The following is an 18,509-nucleotide window of genomic DNA, read 5'->3' on the forward strand; positions in this document are numbered from 1 at the left end:
AATGATAATAAACAAATGTGGAATCATTACTGTAACTCAGGAAAACAATATTATGTTAGAAATTCTAGATAATCTTTTTGGTGTAGATGTAGACTTGAAACACTATATAAGCTCATTACCAAGAAAGTTCTGATAATTAGCTTCTTAGCAACACAGGGATTTTAAGGGCAAATATCTATTACAAATGTTAAAATAATGGAGAAATTTTGATGAAAACCTTTGCATATTTCTGTCATTTCATTTCAAATTTGGTTCCAATCTACTGATTTCTTGCTTCAGATCTTTGAAATTATGGTAACTAATTTTAAATAGATTTCAAAATTAACAGTGGTTTATTGGTAACGTAGGAGGTAGTAACAGCACAGGACATGAAGACAGACTGCAAGGTTTCAAATCCCTGCTTTACCACTTAGCAGCTGTGTGGAGGCAAATAAACTGGCCCTCCTTAATTTGTCACTGTAAAACAGGAATAACAGTAATAGCACCTACCTCATAGAATTTTGTGAGAATTAAATGAAACCAACCATACAAAGTGCTTTACATAGGTTGGCACATGATAAGCACTCATTAAATAGTAACTATAGGTAGTCTATCCTGAAGTATATATTAAATACAGAGTTCGTGTTAGGAAAGGGCAATGAAAGTAAGAGTAGACAACAGTCACTTCTTCAGCCATAATGCTCGATACTTGCGTGGGTCACTTAGCAAGTCCATTTTATGATCTCTGCAACCTCAGCTCTACCATTTATCAGGAAGATGGGGTGTTCATCAATAGATTTACCTAGAAAAATGGGACAAGAAAAAAAGTCAAATTCTATCATCAGTGCAATTTTATGTATGAAAATAAACCAGAATCTCATAGAATGTAAAAAAAAAAAAAAAAAAGTTATACTTCTTCACATGTTTCCACTTGTTCCTTATTTAAACATCTCTCAGGGGGGGAAAAAACCCCTCCTTAATGTGATTTAAAAAAAATATATATCATACAGGGATGCTTGGGTGGTTCAGTTGGTTAAGCGGCTGCCTTTGGCTCAGGTCATGATCCCAGCGTCCTGGGATCAAATCCTACATCGGGCTCCTTGCTCAGCACGGAGCCTGCTTCTCCCTCTGCCTCTGCCTGCCATTCTGTCTCCCTCTCTCTCTCTCTCTAACAAATAAATAAATAAAATTTAAAAAAAAATATATATATATATATATATATCTCGTACACAGAGGCAACATCAACAGCCAGGGGAGAAATTCCCATTAAAACCAGGAAGAAAACAAAGATACTTGATAAAGCTATCATTATTTAAAATTACTCTGTAAATTTTGGACAATGCAATAAGATATGAAACAGAAATGAGACCTAACAATCGGAAGAGCAAATAATGTTCTCACTTTGTAGCTTATAATATTAGATGATATGAGAATGCCCTGGGAAAACAAGAATTCACAAATTTTAGTGATGTGCATGGATGTGCTCCATATCTAAAAGTCAGCAGGTTTCCTACATATTATATTGTCTACCTACCCACACTACACCGAGTTATTCTCCCACTCAGTTAAGCTATCCCATCACAGTCAACCAATTCTTCACTGCCCCCATTATTTATGCGATTTATGGTGATTGCCTTAAGCCAAAGCACCAATAAGAGCAGTCAGCTGGGAGACTGTTTGGGTGACTTTAGGCTTAACAGGGCTTAACTTAAAGATAAGTTCTCCTACAGAAATATATCTCACCTTCTTCTGAGCGCCAGGAAAAAAGCAGGCCAAAGTGAGGCTGTCATTCATTCAACAAATACTTCCTGCGTATTTATGCCGGACATCGTGCTAATGCTGGGAATACAACAGTGGCATGGACCCTGCCCTCATGACACTTTCAGTCTAATGAGAAAAAGAGAAATTAAATAAATAAACCCAGAAAACATTTATGAAGCGCAAGTTATGATGAGGTCTGTGAAGGAATAATAGAAAATCAGAAAGTGGCCAGGGATGCGGGAGGAGGAGAGAGGATATAGAATTTAAAATGAGGGTCGGGCAAGAATCTTCCAGCAAGATCAAAGGTCGGAGCAGGGTATGTGGATAGATTATGTCAGGCAACGAACAATATCAGTCATTCATTACCTTACAGCCCACATTAAGGAGTGTGAAATTTTATGTCCAGGAACATAAAGTGAAGTGTGCTTTTAAAGTAAAATTTGTTAACAGACACAGAGAGAATTCTACATAAGTGTAGAATTGTTCCCTGAAATTTCTATGCAGTATTCCATTGAAAGGGTTTAAGTGAGAATTTGCTTTCTAGAGAGATCACTCTGGCTCAAGAAGGCCTTAAACAGAGAAAAATCAGAAGCAAAGAGACCAGTTAGGAAGTTATTCTAATGGTCCAGACAAGAGCCAGCAGTGGCATAGGTAGGCTTGTGTTAGCTGAGATGGAAAACAGGAGATATACTTTCTATGGCATTTGGAGGTGTCTTTATGCAGGACGACAGGGAGGAGCAAGATTCAAATTTTGTGGCCCTGGAATTTATACAATTTGCGAATGCCATTTTTTTTTAATTGTAAATACAAAATAATACAAATATAACAGCAGGTACAAGATATTGGAAGGGTCCTGGACAAAACCGAATTTTATTTGCCTCACAGCAAATCTGCCTCTGGCTCTAGGAGAGGAGAGTGGAGGTCCCACCAAGAGCTAATGTTTACAGAGCACTTACTGTTATCAGACACTGGTTCGCACACCTTAAACATTCTTTAACTCTCACAACAATCCTAAGAGATATTTTTGTCTACTCCATTTGACAGATGGGCAAACTGAGGTTCAGCAAGGGATCCTGAGTCACAGCTAGTAAGTGGTAGAGCTGATATGCGATGCAGGCTGCCTAGCCCTTGGTCATGGTGCTACGCTGCTTCAATATCTAAGTCTCAAGATCAGGGACAGAGAACAAGGCAGATGACAATCCTATTGACTGTATGACAAAAACCGCAAGATGCCCAGTTAGGGGCTACTTGAAGAACAAGAGTTTAGTTGGGAGCAAGTTAAGTTTGTGACACTTACCACCACTTAAAGTGCAATGTCAAGGAGGCTGTTGGATATGTACATCTGGGCCTCAAGGAAGAGAACCAGAAGGAAGAGACACACACATGAAAGTCACCAGCATGGGAATGAATGAGGTGATCAAGGAGCGTACACCGCAAGGGGGAAGAGTCGTGGAGACCAAACAGAAGATATAGTTGGGTGAGTGGAAAACCAGGAGAGGTCAGTATCACAGAAGCCAAAGGAGGGTGTGATGAGCTACATAACTGAAGATAGGACTGGTGACCCTGACTCCCCAGTCAAGTGTAAACAGAAATGAGAGGGAAAGGCTGCTATTGAAGAAAATCCCCAACTCCTACTTAGAGGGATCTTCTTCCATAGCAACTAGAGAAAGATGGAGGAAGAGAAGCCTCTGAGCACGCATTCTATAAAAATAACAAATAATTCATGGGAAACCTGGCCTCTGGCTAAATAGGAGGGAATTTTCAAGTTCATTTCAGGCCCAACACTATTTGAGAAGGAGACCAAGAGTTCTGGAAGATGGAGGAAATGCATGACATAAACACACATCCGACCCTCTTCCCCCACATCCAGCAGACCCTTACTAGCTTTCAATCTTTCTTTCAGGTGCATAGAATGAGGTAAAACACATGCATGGCCTGATGGAACCAGTGAACTCCTTTATTTAGTTAGTGTTATATTTTATTGGTTTAAATGTTATGTATTTATTTATTTATTGGTTAGTTACTTTTAATAATGTAACAAAAGCACTTCCAAACCCACCACTCAAAACGCTGGTTCATTAACCTTTGAAAAAGCCATTCAAGGAAATCTTATGAAGAGACCTTGCTGGCATAGGGGAGGGCAACAGCTAGGAAATCCCAGACAGGACTTTCAATTAACCTCCACGGCTACACAAGTAAGCAATAATCTTCAGTCGCATTAATGAGGCTGTCCATGCCAAGGATGGTAAAAGCCCCACTGTAACCATCACTGGGCACACAGTGTCTGGTCTTTTATCATCAGTTCTAGGACTTATATTTTAAGGAGAAGGTTGACAAGTCAGGTGTACCCAGAGAATATAATTCAGAATGATAAGAGAACATGATGACTAGAAGACGACATATTTAGCCCAGGGTTGAGGATGGTGGAGATAGGCTGGGAGGACCAAGGCACCAGGTCCTCTAGAGCTGCTGCCAGGGAAGAAAATGGGCGCAAGGTGGGTGTAAGTAGGAAAAGTGATTTTGGCTAAGTGAAATAATGAATTTCCCGAAAATACCCAGGCTTCAATCAACAGCTCTCTGTCACCAGTGAAACTGGTGGAGAGGCTGAGTGACTGGCAGGGATCGCGCAGAAAGAACCACCCCATTCAGGCAAAGGTTGAGCCTCGGCCACTGACCACTGAGCCAGCTTCTCCAGGCTTGGTCTGTTCTTCAGGCTCTGGTCTCCAAGTCCCTCTCCATAACCCCCTGCCACAATGAGTCAGCTCCCTTCTTTTGTCTGTGCCCCACGGCCCCTAAGTTACGGTGTTTATCAACGAATCACCCAGGGCATTTACCTAAAGAGGAAACCATGACGTATCATCCTTCTGTGGTTTGCCCTTCTGGAAATCTCTCTCTGGACCATCAGACCTCCAAGGCTGTTTTATGTCGCCTTCTCATTTCAGCCCATGTGACTTCCAGAACATCTCTCTGGACCCTCACCACCCGCCCCCGCCGAAAGTTATTGCCCCCCCCCCACTAACTTGCCTTTAAATTTCCAATGACCTAAACATGTTGCTCATATTCGTTCACAAATTAACAGGTTTATTTTATATTCTTTGGGTGCTCCAGCTTGGAATTTGGGGACTGTCTATGTCCTTTTTTTTCTACCCACTATCTTTACTACTTCCTCTTGCCTATGTAACCTTTCTTTCTTGTCCTTGTCCTATTCCTACTGCGTCCTATCCCAAGCTTACTCTTCATCTTCGAGTTACTATTTTTTTTAATGTAGAAGGCGAGAGATAAAAACAGCAGAGAATACAAAACATGCCCTCCCTCCTGCCTCCTCTCGCTCCCCCTCTTCTTCTCTCTCAAACTGTAGAAGGAGCGTAAGGCCAGAGGGAGTTTATCGCTGAGGCTTTGGTCTTTGGGTGTGAAAACAGCCTCCACCCCTAGCTAGCAATGAGCCTTGGGCAAATGACAGAACCTCTTTGAGCCTTAATTTTCCCATTAGTAAAATGAGGATAATAAGAATATGTGCATCAGAGATGAAGAAATGCATGTGAAGTGCATCCATGATGTCTGACACATAGTCTGTGACAAGTGAATGTTTATTACTAGTGTCCTAGGAGGAAATTAGTCTATGACTAAGTACAGGATATGGTCATCCCTTAATCACATGTAGGCATCCATTTCTAAAGATGTTTTCCCTTCTGTTGCCCAGCAAAGAAAATTTATTTACTCATGTTCAACAAATTTCTACTAAGCACATAGTAAGTTTCATGCCTTGTGCTCAGTGGGGGCTTAATTAAATAAACTCCTGTATAAATACATTGTGGCATATGATGCCAGAGCTAAAGAGAACCAGGTATATTTATACGTATGATGGTGGAAACACCTCCAAAGATGAGGAGAAATGGGAGAAAGAAACTCCAGAGCCATACCATTCCTATAAAAGTACATATAGACGCATGTAAAATGCATATATACAGATATATAGACATATATAGATATACATTATATATGTATTATATATAATTACATGTACCTGTTAATTATCATATATAAATATTATAAATGTCTATGTATATGTGTGTGTGTGTGTATATATATATATATACACATGTAAATGCGCAGAGGAAGTTCTAGAGTAGCAGACATCAAACCGGGAAGGAAACCAGGATGGGGAAGTGGAGACTGGTTTAAAGGAACATTAGCTTTACTTGTGATGTTCAAATGTTTACATGGAAAAGGAATTCATATACTATCTAGATCATCGTTTTTAAAGTAAAATAAGTAGTCACGAGGCCCCTGCCAGAATTCCTACATGTCCACTTGCCGCTGAGTTCCTGGCATTTCTGACTTCAACAGGGATTCAGTTATCCATTAAAACAAAACAAAACAGAAAAGGAAAGAAAAAAGAAAGCCTAATCACACAGAAGATCTCGGTCTTGTTACGGTCTTCTTCAGGGCCTTGAAAAATAAGGCAGAGGTATATTTATATAAGCACACCTACACGAAGTTCTAAATTTACCTGTTTAGGAAAGTGCGCGCACAAACACACGGTCTCCCGGGAGATTGGGTCTGGGGACGGCGCCCCCGGTGCGCGCTGCCGCCGCTCTTCCTTACACGCTCCGCCCCGCCCCGCTCCCGCTCCGCACCCGCTCCGGAGCCGGCACCTGCCAGTCTATCATCAGTTGGAGTCTCAACAATATCAGCCTGCGGGAAGCAATAAAAAAAAAAAAAAAAAAAAAAAAGCCCTAGGTGAAGAGTTTTTACTTCCAATATGTGAGACGCTGAAGATCGAAGTCCTAAACAGAGTTTTTCCTTGGGCTTGCTTTGTGGTCCTGGCAAATCAGATGAACTTGGAGGCATCGATGAGGCAGAGAGGTTGATGTAAAACACTGTCAATCCCTTTAAATAGGTAACTTTGAATTTGCGGAGTCCTCAGAAGGCAGAAGGGGCTTGCATGTGGGTCCCACACAGGTATCTTTGTGAGTTTGTATACATACGTAGGATGGACATAAGTTGATAAGTTGATTATGTTTATAGGAACATATCCTAAAGTATGTCAGAGAATGTAAATACTATGATGTATACATATTTTATGGATGTGCCTAATTTTGTGTAAACATGTCACATAATATGCACATTTTAAATGTCTATTAAATGTACATACTCCTATATTCACTATTTTTTCTATTGTTAATATCCCAAATATAAGATCTAAAAGCTGTCCATAACTAATATGTAATGGTTATCAGAAGAGCATACAGGTATAAGCTACATAATTTATAATTATCCTGTTATGACACTTTTTTTTAAGTTTGTTTATTTAAGTAATCTCTGCACAGAATGTGGGGCTCAGACCTACGACCTAGAGATCAAGAGTTGCCAGCTCTCCCAGCTGAGTCAGCCGGTGTCTCAGTGTTATGAGATATTTTTAAAATAGGATTGCTTTTGTCTGATTAAAACATCAAGGTCAGGAGGAGGGTGAAACACACAAGGGGCCAAGGGTGCCGAAGCTGAGGAGGCCCCCACTCTCTGGCCCCCGCATGTCACTTGCCTCCGCCTGGTTGCAGCCCTGATAAAAATGCCCCTGTTTCTTCCATCATCCTCATCACCACCCAAAACAATCACTAATTAGTTACTAAGTTCTGGGAGCTGTTTATGCACTTTACATGCATTAACCTACCTAAAGAAGTGTCTAATTTCTAATCAGATGTCTAATGTCTAAATTTCTGTCTGACGCCATTAACAAAGTGAATTACGAGATACGGTACCTAATACGTAAAATGCTTCAAAAGCCGTAACTAAGTTGCCCCAGCTAGACCAGACCTTGGGTGAGAGCTGGGCAGCTGAATAATAAGTCCGGATCTCCCAGGATGTGTGCCTCCTGTGTTAAAATCCAACGCTCTTTCCTCTCCGTTAGGCATGGTAGTGCGTTTCTCTGAATATACACTGCATAAAGTATTATTTTACTGATCTCTCTCTGTGTTGGGGCAGTTTGGCAGGCAGTAGGCTTCAACTCTGTCAGCATTCGTGGAACATGATTGACAGATTTCAAAAGGAAGAAGGATCCCTCTGTTCCTGTATTACTGCTCCTACTTTGAAAATGGTGGTAGATAATGGAATTGTGATAGTCTAACTGTACTTCAACATGATAATATGCTTATATTTAAACTCATACACAGACCAAGGAAGGGGGATTTACACAACATATTATCTAGTATCTAGCTACAGATGATTTACTGTTGTGCACTGAAATGTGGTTGAAGTACAAGATGGATAGTAATATTATATTGTGGTATATATCCTGTTCACATCAGGCCTTCGTAATAAAAGCCGAGCAGCAATCTACAGAACCTGTCTTAAATCTGCCATCTAAGATACTGATTGTAAAATAAAATGATCAAAGTGCAGGTTATCTCTCTACTGCCTTCCCCTGAGAGAGTGGTATGCAAAGAACTTCCTCCTTTTTATTTATTTACATCCAGTCAACAGAAACATAAATTAAATTAAAAACCTTAGTGTTATGTGGACTGAATAAAGCATACCTAATATGTTGCTAAGTAGACTTTTTTTTTTAGATATTACAAACTACAGCCTGTATTGTACTTTTATCCACTGCATCTTTTACTACGTACTGACAGCAAAATATGCTTATAAAAATAATAGAGTAAAATGAATTTTGCAAACCAGCAATTTCACATGCTACAATCCTGCTGAGAATAAACAATTTTTAGTGGGTCTTTATATTTGACACATGAAATCAGGCATTCCTGCAAATTGATTTCATTTTAAATAATTTCTTGAGGTTGCAATGGAAAGAGACCGACACAAACAAGTTAACATTGCATAGAGAAATCACAAATGAATTTTAAGCAGACCTTTTTGCCTTCACAGGCAAGTAATTTAAAGAACATTAGAGGCCAAACTTCCCAATAAAAAGGGACGTCCTTGTGTGTTACAGAATGTAGAGGACAGAAAAGTATGAGGTCTAGAGTTAATCATCCTGTCTTCCCAATGCATACACAGACATAGATTTGGGTTAAAGTGGAGGTAGAGAGAATTCTTGGAAGGAGAAAGATTTCCTAGCACCTTGGCCACATTTCTGCGATCCTGAGGACTTAGACACTCTCTTCTCCATGCTTCCCTGGCTCCTGACACAAAATCCTACTGTGACACTGATCAAGTGAACTGTAATGATTTGCTCATTATATATTCTTGCTTATATATATAATATAAACTATTCCTATTAATATAAAAATGTATAAGATTTAGCGGGCTGTCTCAACTATAGCCCCCTTGGGAAGAGAAATTGTCTTACTCATCTTGTGACCGCAGCATCTAGCCCAGTACTCAGCACTAAGCAAGCGCTCTGAAATGCCCAGTTAGACTGAGAGGGAAAACAATAACATGACTCGGAAGAATGAGAGAAAAACATGGAGGGGGAGGGATGAAATACAGTCACTTTGATGTCTCCTGCAGAAATTGGTTATAGGTAGACTTGACACGTGGAGGCTTTTAGGGTCAACTACTAAATATAGTTGGGCCAATCCTTTCCCCCATTCATTCATTCATTCATTCATTCAACAAACATCTATTGAGTGCCAGTTATATATCAGGCAATCACTAGCTACTACAGTAGCCTGATATCATGAAACACAGGATCACTATAATTTGTCATGGTTTCCTTACAGATATGCCAACAAAGAGTCAGAGCTGAAGATCAAGTTTAAGCTCAAACTAAACTGTAGATGATTTTTTATTTTGCCATTTAAATATATCTTGCCATTTACTAAGTAGCTTCGTTCTTCGCATGACTCAAGGGTTTACTTTAGTATACATTTAATAGCATAACCAGATCTTCTTAAGATCCTGGCTTAAATCTTCAACCTTGCACTCATATGCTAAGTGCCATTTACAATTATCCCCAAACGGGCCTCATTTCTTTAAGCATTTCCTATCAGACTGGAGACCCTTGGGCAGGTTACTTATTTTTTTCTGTATTTAAATCTATACTGAATGTCTTGTTTTCCTTCAACAAATAATACCTGCCTCCAATGTGGTAATGAGAAAATAGGAACAAAATTGGGTTATCTTGTATTCTCAGTTTTAAAAGATCATGTTGGAATGACCGTTCGCATAGTTTATAAAAACTCTTCAATCAATGCCAGAGAAAATCCCAATAGGGGTTTTAAAAGAAATCTTGCCCACTAAAATGAAGGCAGACGTCTTTTAAAACTATATAAAGCCTTTGAGTTCTTTCTTTTCCATTTACACATAATTTCTGGATGCAGGGGCAGGTCCTTCAGTAAAACACAAGTATAGAAAATGATACTACAGTTTTTGTTAAGGTAAGAATAAGGGCTTTTTCCCCCTTGTCATTTCCCCTTATTAAACTGACAAAGGCAGCTCTTTCAGAATTCTGTTAAAAGCAAGCTTATTTGCTTACAGGTCAAAGAAGAGAAACAGAGAAATCAGAAGTAAAAGAGACCCATTTGTTTCATCCATATTACAGCCAGGACGGAATTGTTCCTTTCGGTGACCTTTCTGGTTGGAGCTGTCATAACTGACAGTGGATTCAGCATTCTCCTTTAAAAGTCCATTTGTGATTGAACATTTCACCATCAAAATAGGTAACGATCTCAGTGTTAGTTCAATCAGCACTTAAAATTCAATCTTATGTTCCCCTCTTGTTAATTAATCCTATCCTATTTTATCCTTACGTTCTCTTTTTTCCCTTTACATTTCAATGCCTAAATATGAAGGTATCATTTCTAGACGGTCTACCATGCTGTTTCAGGCCACCGCTTAGCCACACGATATACTCCATAAATCTTTCTTCATAAGTCAATGTGTCCCTTCCATTAATCATGTTCATTATTTATCTCTGGGTTTCAGCCAAGACTGTCAACATTGTTTATTTAGGTGCTCAAAACTGAGTACAGTTGGCTTAAAGTACTTTCAGCCATACTCGTGTGGGAGACTACAAACTTCCTTCCGGAGTGCTTCAGCACTGCCTCGGAGAATCCTGCTTGGTCTTTCTTTCCATATTTGCTCTGAGCTCGTCTGTGACTCTCCGTCGTAGCTTGCTTCTAGTAATCCCACTTCTCAAGATCCTCTTCTCTTCTCCCATGAATGCTTCTGATGTGATTTGTGCCAGATATTTGTTTGCATCTTTCTGAGAGCAATTTCATGTTTTTTCATCCGTATTTCTGACCCGTTTTGGTTTTTGTGAACCATATTGCTGTTCATATCCGGGCCATTTATCAAAGCTTATAACACCTCCCCATTTAGTCATCTCAGGGACTGTTGTTAGCATGCTGTTCATTCCCTCTTCCAGATAATGGATTGCATAAAAATACAAACTATGGGGACCCACAAAGAGACAAGCCCTCAGGACTTTGCATAATGTTGCTCCTGTTACCTTTTCCAAGGTGGTCTTTCAGCCCCTCCAGCTGCATGGCTCTGGTATTAGCAAGGCGGCCAGGAACTAACATATTTGGGAAAATCATACAGCATGGCAAATCCAGTGTTTTGCTCAAGTCTAAATATAATGCAAATGTCCAACAACGCTCCCATTGCTGGCCCATCTCCCCTCCATAAATAAACCTCTGTAAAAGCCGATCTTGCTTCGTGGGGGGTTTGGGTGCGTGGGTTGGTTTTATTTTACAGTTTCATTTAGTTTAATTTGGACTTTGTTTGGGTTAGGTTTTTAAGCATCCCTCCCTCAGACGAGATTAGAACTTGATGTGACGCATTTTGCTTGTGTCAAATGCACATCTGGGGTGCTCACAAGTATTCCAGAAATAGCTCACAGACATGGAGCATCTCTTTCAATTGACAGATCAGAAAGCTCCCTGCACAGTTGCTGGGGTGGGGTTTTACCTTGCGGTTAATATTTTTTTTTTCTTTTTAAGATTTTTATTTATTCATTTCAGAGGGGGTGAGTGAGAGAGAGCATATGAGTTGGGGAGAGGGGCAGAGAGAGGTTGAGAGAGAGAGAGAGAGGGAGACGCAGACTCCTCGCTGAATAGGGAGCCTGATGTGGGCCTTTATCCCAGAACTCTGGGGTCATGACCTGAGGGCAGACACAACTGACTGGGCCACCCGGGTACCCCCCCCCCAACCCCTGTGGTTATTCTTAATGCTTCTCTCTACCAATTCTACACACAGGGTTTGTTTTAAGATGTCAAGCTCACTGGCTTTGTCTTCACACTGTCACAAAGCTGGTCAACTTCCTGGAGGAAGAAGGCTTAGGAATGGACACTCAACAGTCATGTGTCCCATCTCCAGGGTTCTGTGATTGGTACCCCTGGGGCCAGGCAATCCTATGGCACACTCAGTCTTTAGCTATTATGTTGATAACCTTGACTTTATTATAGGGAACAAATAAGATAATTGATATAAATAATAATAGGAACTTAATATTGTTAAAGAGAAAAAATATAGCTGTTTGTCCAATTTTTAAAATTTTTTCCCTCTTAGCAGCTTATGTCATGTGGCTAAGAATTTTGCTCTTTCCAGTTTCTACTTATCTTTAATATTTTCTTGAAAAAGAATAAAGTTAGGGGCACCTGGGTGGCTCAGTTGTTAAGTGACTGCCTTCGGTCCAGGTCCTGATCCTGAAATTCCAGGATCGAGTCCACTCGGTCCCTGCTCATCAGGGAGTCTGCTTCTCCCTCTAAACCTCCCCCCTCTCATGCTCTCTTACTCATTCTCTCTCTCTCAAATAAACAAATAAAATCTATGAAAAACCCACTGCAAATATCATTCTCAATGGAGAAAAACTGAAAGCTTTTCCGCTAAGGTCAGGAACACGGCAGGGATGTCCATTATCACCACTGCTAATCAACATAGTACTAGAGGTCCTAGCCTCAGCAATCAGACAACAAAAGGAAATTAAAGGCATCCAAATCGGCAAAGAAGAAGTCAAATTATCACTCTTCGCAGATGATATGATACTATATGTGGAAAACCCAAAAGACTGCACTCCAAAACTGCTAGAACTTATACAGGAATTCAGTAAAGTGTCAGGATATAAAATCAATGCACAGAAATCAGTTGCATTTCTCTACACCAACAGCAAGACAGAAGAAAGAGAAATTAAGGAGTCAATCCCATTTACAATTGCATCCAAAACCATAAGATACCTAGGAATAAACCTAACCAAAGAGACACAGAATCTATACTCAGAAAACTATAAAGTACTCATGAAAGAAATTGAGGAAGACACAAAGAAATGGAAAAATGTTCCATGCTCCTGGATTGGAAGAATAAATATTGTGAAAATGTCTATGCTACCTAAAGCAATCTACACATTTAATGCAATTCCTATCAAAGTACCATCCATCTTTTTCAAAGAAATGGAACAAATAATGCTAAAATTTATATGGAACCAGAAAAGACCTCGAATAGCCAAAGGGATATTGAAAAAGAAAGCCAACGTTGGTGGCATCACAATTCCGGACTTCAGGCTCTATTACAAAGCTGTCATCATCAAGACAGCATGGTACTGGCACAAAAACAGACACATAGATCAATGGAACAGAATAGAGAGCCCAGAAATAGACCCTCAAATCTATGGTCAACTAATCTTCGACAAAGCAGGAAAGAATGTCCAATGGAAAAAAGACAGCCTTTTCAATAAATGGTGCTGGGAAAATTGGACAGCCACATGCAGAAAAATGAAATTGGACCATTTCCTTACACCACACACAAAAATAGACTCAAAATGGATGAAGGACCTCAATGTACGAAAGGAATCCATCAAAATCCTTGAGGAGAACACGGGCAGCAACCTCTTCGACCTCAGCCACAGCAACATCTTCCTAGGAACAATGCAAAAGGCAAGGGAAGCAAGGGAAAAAATGAACTACTGGGATTTCATCAAGATCAAAAGCTTTTGCACAGCAAAGGAAACAGTTAACAAAATCAAAAGACAACTGACAGAATGGGAGAAGATATTTGCAAACGACATATCAGATAAAGGACTAGTGTCCAGAATCTATAAAGAACTTAGCAAACTCAACACCCAAAGAACAAATAATCCAATCAAGAAATGGGCAGAGGACATGAACAGACATTTCTGCAAAGAAGACATCCAGATGGCGAACAGACACATGAAAAAGTGCTCCATATCACTCGGCATCAGGGAAATACAAATCAAAACCACAATGAGATATCACCTCACACCAGTCAGAATGGCTAAAATCAACAAGTCAGGAAATGACAGATGCTGGCGAGGATGCGGAGAAAGGGGAACCCTCCTACACTGTTGGTGGGAATGCAAGCTGGTGCAGCCACTCTGGAAAACAGCATGGAGGTTCCTCAAAATGTTGAAAATAGAACTGCCCTATGACCCAGCAATTGCACTATTGGGTATTTACCCTAAAGATACAAATGTAGTGATCCAAAGGGGCACATGCACCCGAATGTTTATAGCAGCAATGTCCACAATAGCCAAACTATGGAAAGAACCTAGATGTCCATCAACAGATGAATGGATCAAGAAGATGTGGTATATATACACAATGGAATACTATGCAGCCATCAAAAGAAATGAAATCTTGCCATTTGCAACAACATGGATGGAACTAGAGCGTATCATGCTTAGCGAAATAAGTCAAGCAGAGAAAGACAACTATCATATGATCTCCCTGATATGAGGAAGTGGTGATGCAACATGGAGGCTTAAGTGGGTAGAAAAAGAATAAATGAAACAAGATGCGATTGGGAGGGAGACAAACCATAAGTGACTCTTAATCTCACAAAACAAACTGAGGGTTGCCGGGGGGAGGGGGTTTGGGAGAAGGGGTTGGGATTATGGACATTCGGGAGGGCATGTGATTTGGTGAGTGCTGTGAAGTGTGTAAACCTGGTGATTCACAGACCTGTACCCCTGGGGATAAAAATATATGTTTATAAAAAATAAAAAAATTAAAAAAAAATAAAATCTAAAGAAAATAAAATAGATGTCTTTAAAAAAAGAATAAAATTATAACTATTCTTCAGTATATACTTTAATAAATGACTTGCAGATTTCTTGACAGAATCCCTAAGAAGTAAATTTTCTATGACTGCTTGTTTAAACATCACCATATTTGGATTTTTCACTTCCAATATTAGCCATGGAGTTCTTCCCTCCACATCTGGCCTCTCTTGCACATCCTTTCAGATATTTCTAGGCCACAATCCAAGCTACTAGACAATACACACCTATTAGAAACGCAGACCAGAGCCAGAGACCACTAAAAATAAGAGCTCTAAGTAAAAGTAGATATTACAAAGTCTATCCATTAAAATGCATGTATGCTATTCAGAGGTGAGGCCCAAACTCAGAGCCTATTAACACTTGACATATTGTTCTAAAAAATGTAATTAGTTGTTTTTTAAATGTAATATTTTAGGCCAGTGAATTTGAAATGGAGCAAAGAGTTTCTTCCTCCAGGTTAGCATTCTGAGAGATATCAACAATGTCATCTACAGAGGAATCCAGAAAAACGAAACTACTAAAAATTACTGCAGAGTGAAATCACTAAATTCAGGACAAGCAGCCCAATGTCCCTCAGCTAACTCTGATGGTACTACTGAGCCACGTCACTCTCCAGTTAGTAAGTGCGGTTCATAATGATGTGTCCATTGTATTCATATCATTTCCTGGTGAAGTGAAGAGTATAATACATTTCAGACGGACCTCCGTCTAACATATTTTTTAAATTTTTGCTTCTTAAAATAACAAAGTTATTTTTAAAATAACTGTCTGGAACAACTTGATTTGCAAAAGATAGCCAAACGTCTCTATAAATGGCAGTATACTTTTCATGTTCTCCCTTGACACACACACACACATATATATACACATATATATCGATGTCCAACCTTTTGAGAATATAAATTCCTCAATAGCAGGGACTGGTTTTGTTCTACTTGCTTTGGATATAGAATGCCTATCTGAGCAATTGGAAGGGTTTAGAATCCAAGACTTTTAGAATGGAAAGAATCTTGGAGAGCATTCTCTTCCAATTCATTTGTTTTGTGGAAGTATTAACTATGCGCACTAATATTCTCTTGAAGTAAGTATAGCATTTCCCCCCAAAATTGTACCAAAAAATTTTTCTTTTCCAAAAAGTATGTAAATAAAAGTATATACTTAAAGTTCTCTAAAATACAAACAGTAACATAAGATAAAGACTGTTGTGCAACTTATTTTTCACTTTAAATTCTTATTATATTTTTTAAAGACTTTTTTTTTTTTTTTTGACAGAGAGACACACAGCAAGAGAGGAAACACAAGCAGGGGTAGTGCGGGAGGGAGAAGCAGGCTTCCCGCTGAGAAGGAAGCCCGGTGTGGGGCTTGATCCCAGGACCCTGGGATTATGACCTGAGCCCAAAGCAGACGTTTAAGAACTGAACCACCCAGGCGCCCTGATATATTTTTTAAAAGGGTGAATCTGTATGCAGTGAAAAATGTAATATAGTAGACACTAGAACTAAGCTCTCTTATAATATTACTTAAATATTAGTGCGAGTTATTAATAAACACAGTATAACTTCAAGATTCACTTCAGGATATACAAGTACTTCTTTCCAAGTTGAGGGATGGAATAATCTCCAGAGGGGAGTAAAGAATATGTGAAAAGCAAATGTTTTCCCTATAAAAATACCCTTAAACACAAGGCCTTCAACATTTAAGGTGAAGCATGGAGGTCAAAGACTATCAAAGTTGCATTCTTAATATTCTTACTAATAAAGATTATTATAGTGCCAGAACTAAAGAGGATACCCCAAGATCCGTTTAATATGGTGTCTGCAAACTGCAGGTTGTAGTTGATAAGTGGATCCTAAAATCAATTTATTGGATTACAACTAGTATTTTTATAAAAAATAAAAAATTAAAAAAAGAAAAAAAAAACAACTAGTATTTTTAAATGAAATAGAACAAAATAGAAAACAGAATGCATTCTAATTAGTAACGGTAAAATTTATTTTCTAAAATTCACTGTATGTGTGTGTGTGTCTGTGTGTGTGTACCTATGATAGAAATGTATTTCTTGTTGTGGGTCACAGGCATAAAAGGTTGAAGGTTCCTGATCCAATCTAGCCCCTGGATTGCAATGGGGTGTAAATGACAGTTGTTTCAGAGAAAAAGACATTTGTACATTTGTTGCTGTCTTAAAACAAGCTTTTCCCAAAGAACGAACTTCACTTTGGCTCATTATTTGAAGTGCATTGTCAAGTTCTCTTTCCATCAAGATTATTGGAAGGCAGGCTTACTTCCAAACTTACTTTCTTCGCAACATAAGTTTACCCAGCCAAGTAACTGATTAAAACCCAGTAGAAATCCATCCTAATCATAAGCCATCATTATGATTTCAATTATAGGAGCAAAGTGTTAACAGGGAAAACTTCGCTACAAACTTCGCTACACATTCTTTGACCAAGCTCCTTTCCTCTGTAATCAGTGAGGCAGAGGCTGCTGACCCATCCCCAACCTTGAGGCATGTCCAGAGCACTGCCAGTTTCAATTTGGTTGTACTGAATGGAATAGGATGATTGTACTTGACATCTTAATGAAGACTAAATCTTGCCACAGTCCTTCCTCCTTCTGACAGAGCTGAGTGCAGTAACAGTTACAGGAGAAAGAAGATAGGTCCAGAAATTTCTGTATTCCTTTGTGTTTTACTGGCTTCTTACTCAAATAAGAAGGCAGTGGAGTAGAGTGTGGGTGTGAGGGTCAAGACACACATGTTCTGGGTTGAAGCGAAGTTTGAGTATATTCTGAACAAGTCTTCGAATTGCTCTGGGCCTTTATGTCTTTTTTCTAAAACAAGACCTGTGGCGTGCCTGGGTGGCTCAGATGGTTGAGTGTCTGCCTTTGGCTCAGGTCATGATTCCAGGGTCCTGGGATCAAGGCCCACATCAGGCTCCCTGCTCAGTGGGTAGCCTGTTTCTCCCTCTCCCTCTGCTGCTCTCCCTGCTTGTGCTCTCTCGCTCTGTCAAATAAATAAATTAAATCTTTTAAAAAGTGAAGATAAAAAAATAAAACAAGACCTGTGCTACAACATTTTGGCCATGAATGATAATCATAACAGCACCTACGTTGCACTTCCTGTGTCCATCACCGTATCAAGCATTTTACCTCAATGACAAATTTAGTCCTCACCACACAAATAGGCAGAAAAATTTTTCCTTATTTTGCAGATGGATATAGATATATGAGAAGTAAAGATTAACGTTGTACAGTTAAGCAGTGGGAGAGCTGGGATTCAAACCTAGTCAGTGTGCAGATACTGTGCTCTTCCCATCAGGAAACACTGCCTCAGCCAAGACCTCTTTTTATCACTTATTCTCGCCTCAATTACTCTTCCAAAGCCCATGTTACTAAAAACATTTTTTACTGAACTGTAGTTACCAAGCAGTATGTTATTTGTTTTCCATTTCTATTAATCAAAGAGATATTGAATGGTCAATCGGAATTTCTCATTAACATAAAATGAATTACTACTTATGTGGACAGAATTTGTGCCCCCCAGTTTGCTAGATTTCCAGGATTACCTTTGACCGTCCAGGGGTTCTGAGAGTTCTCAAGAAGATATCCTCTTAAGGTAAGCAGAAGGGGAGAGCAAAAAGCCTCCTGACACATGTCAAATGAGGTTTTGATCCAGATTTATTGGCTCTTTAAAAATATGTTTCCAAAGAACCACAATTAAATATCACTCCACATCCACTAGAATAGCTCTGATTAAAAAGGCAACGAGAGTTGGCTAGAAGGTACAGAAATTAGG

This window comes from Mustela nigripes, chromosome 6, assembly GCF_022355385.1.
Source record: "Mustela nigripes isolate SB6536 chromosome 6, MUSNIG.SB6536, whole genome shotgun sequence".
Lineage (NCBI taxonomy): Eukaryota > Metazoa > Chordata > Mammalia > Carnivora > Mustelidae > Mustela > Mustela nigripes.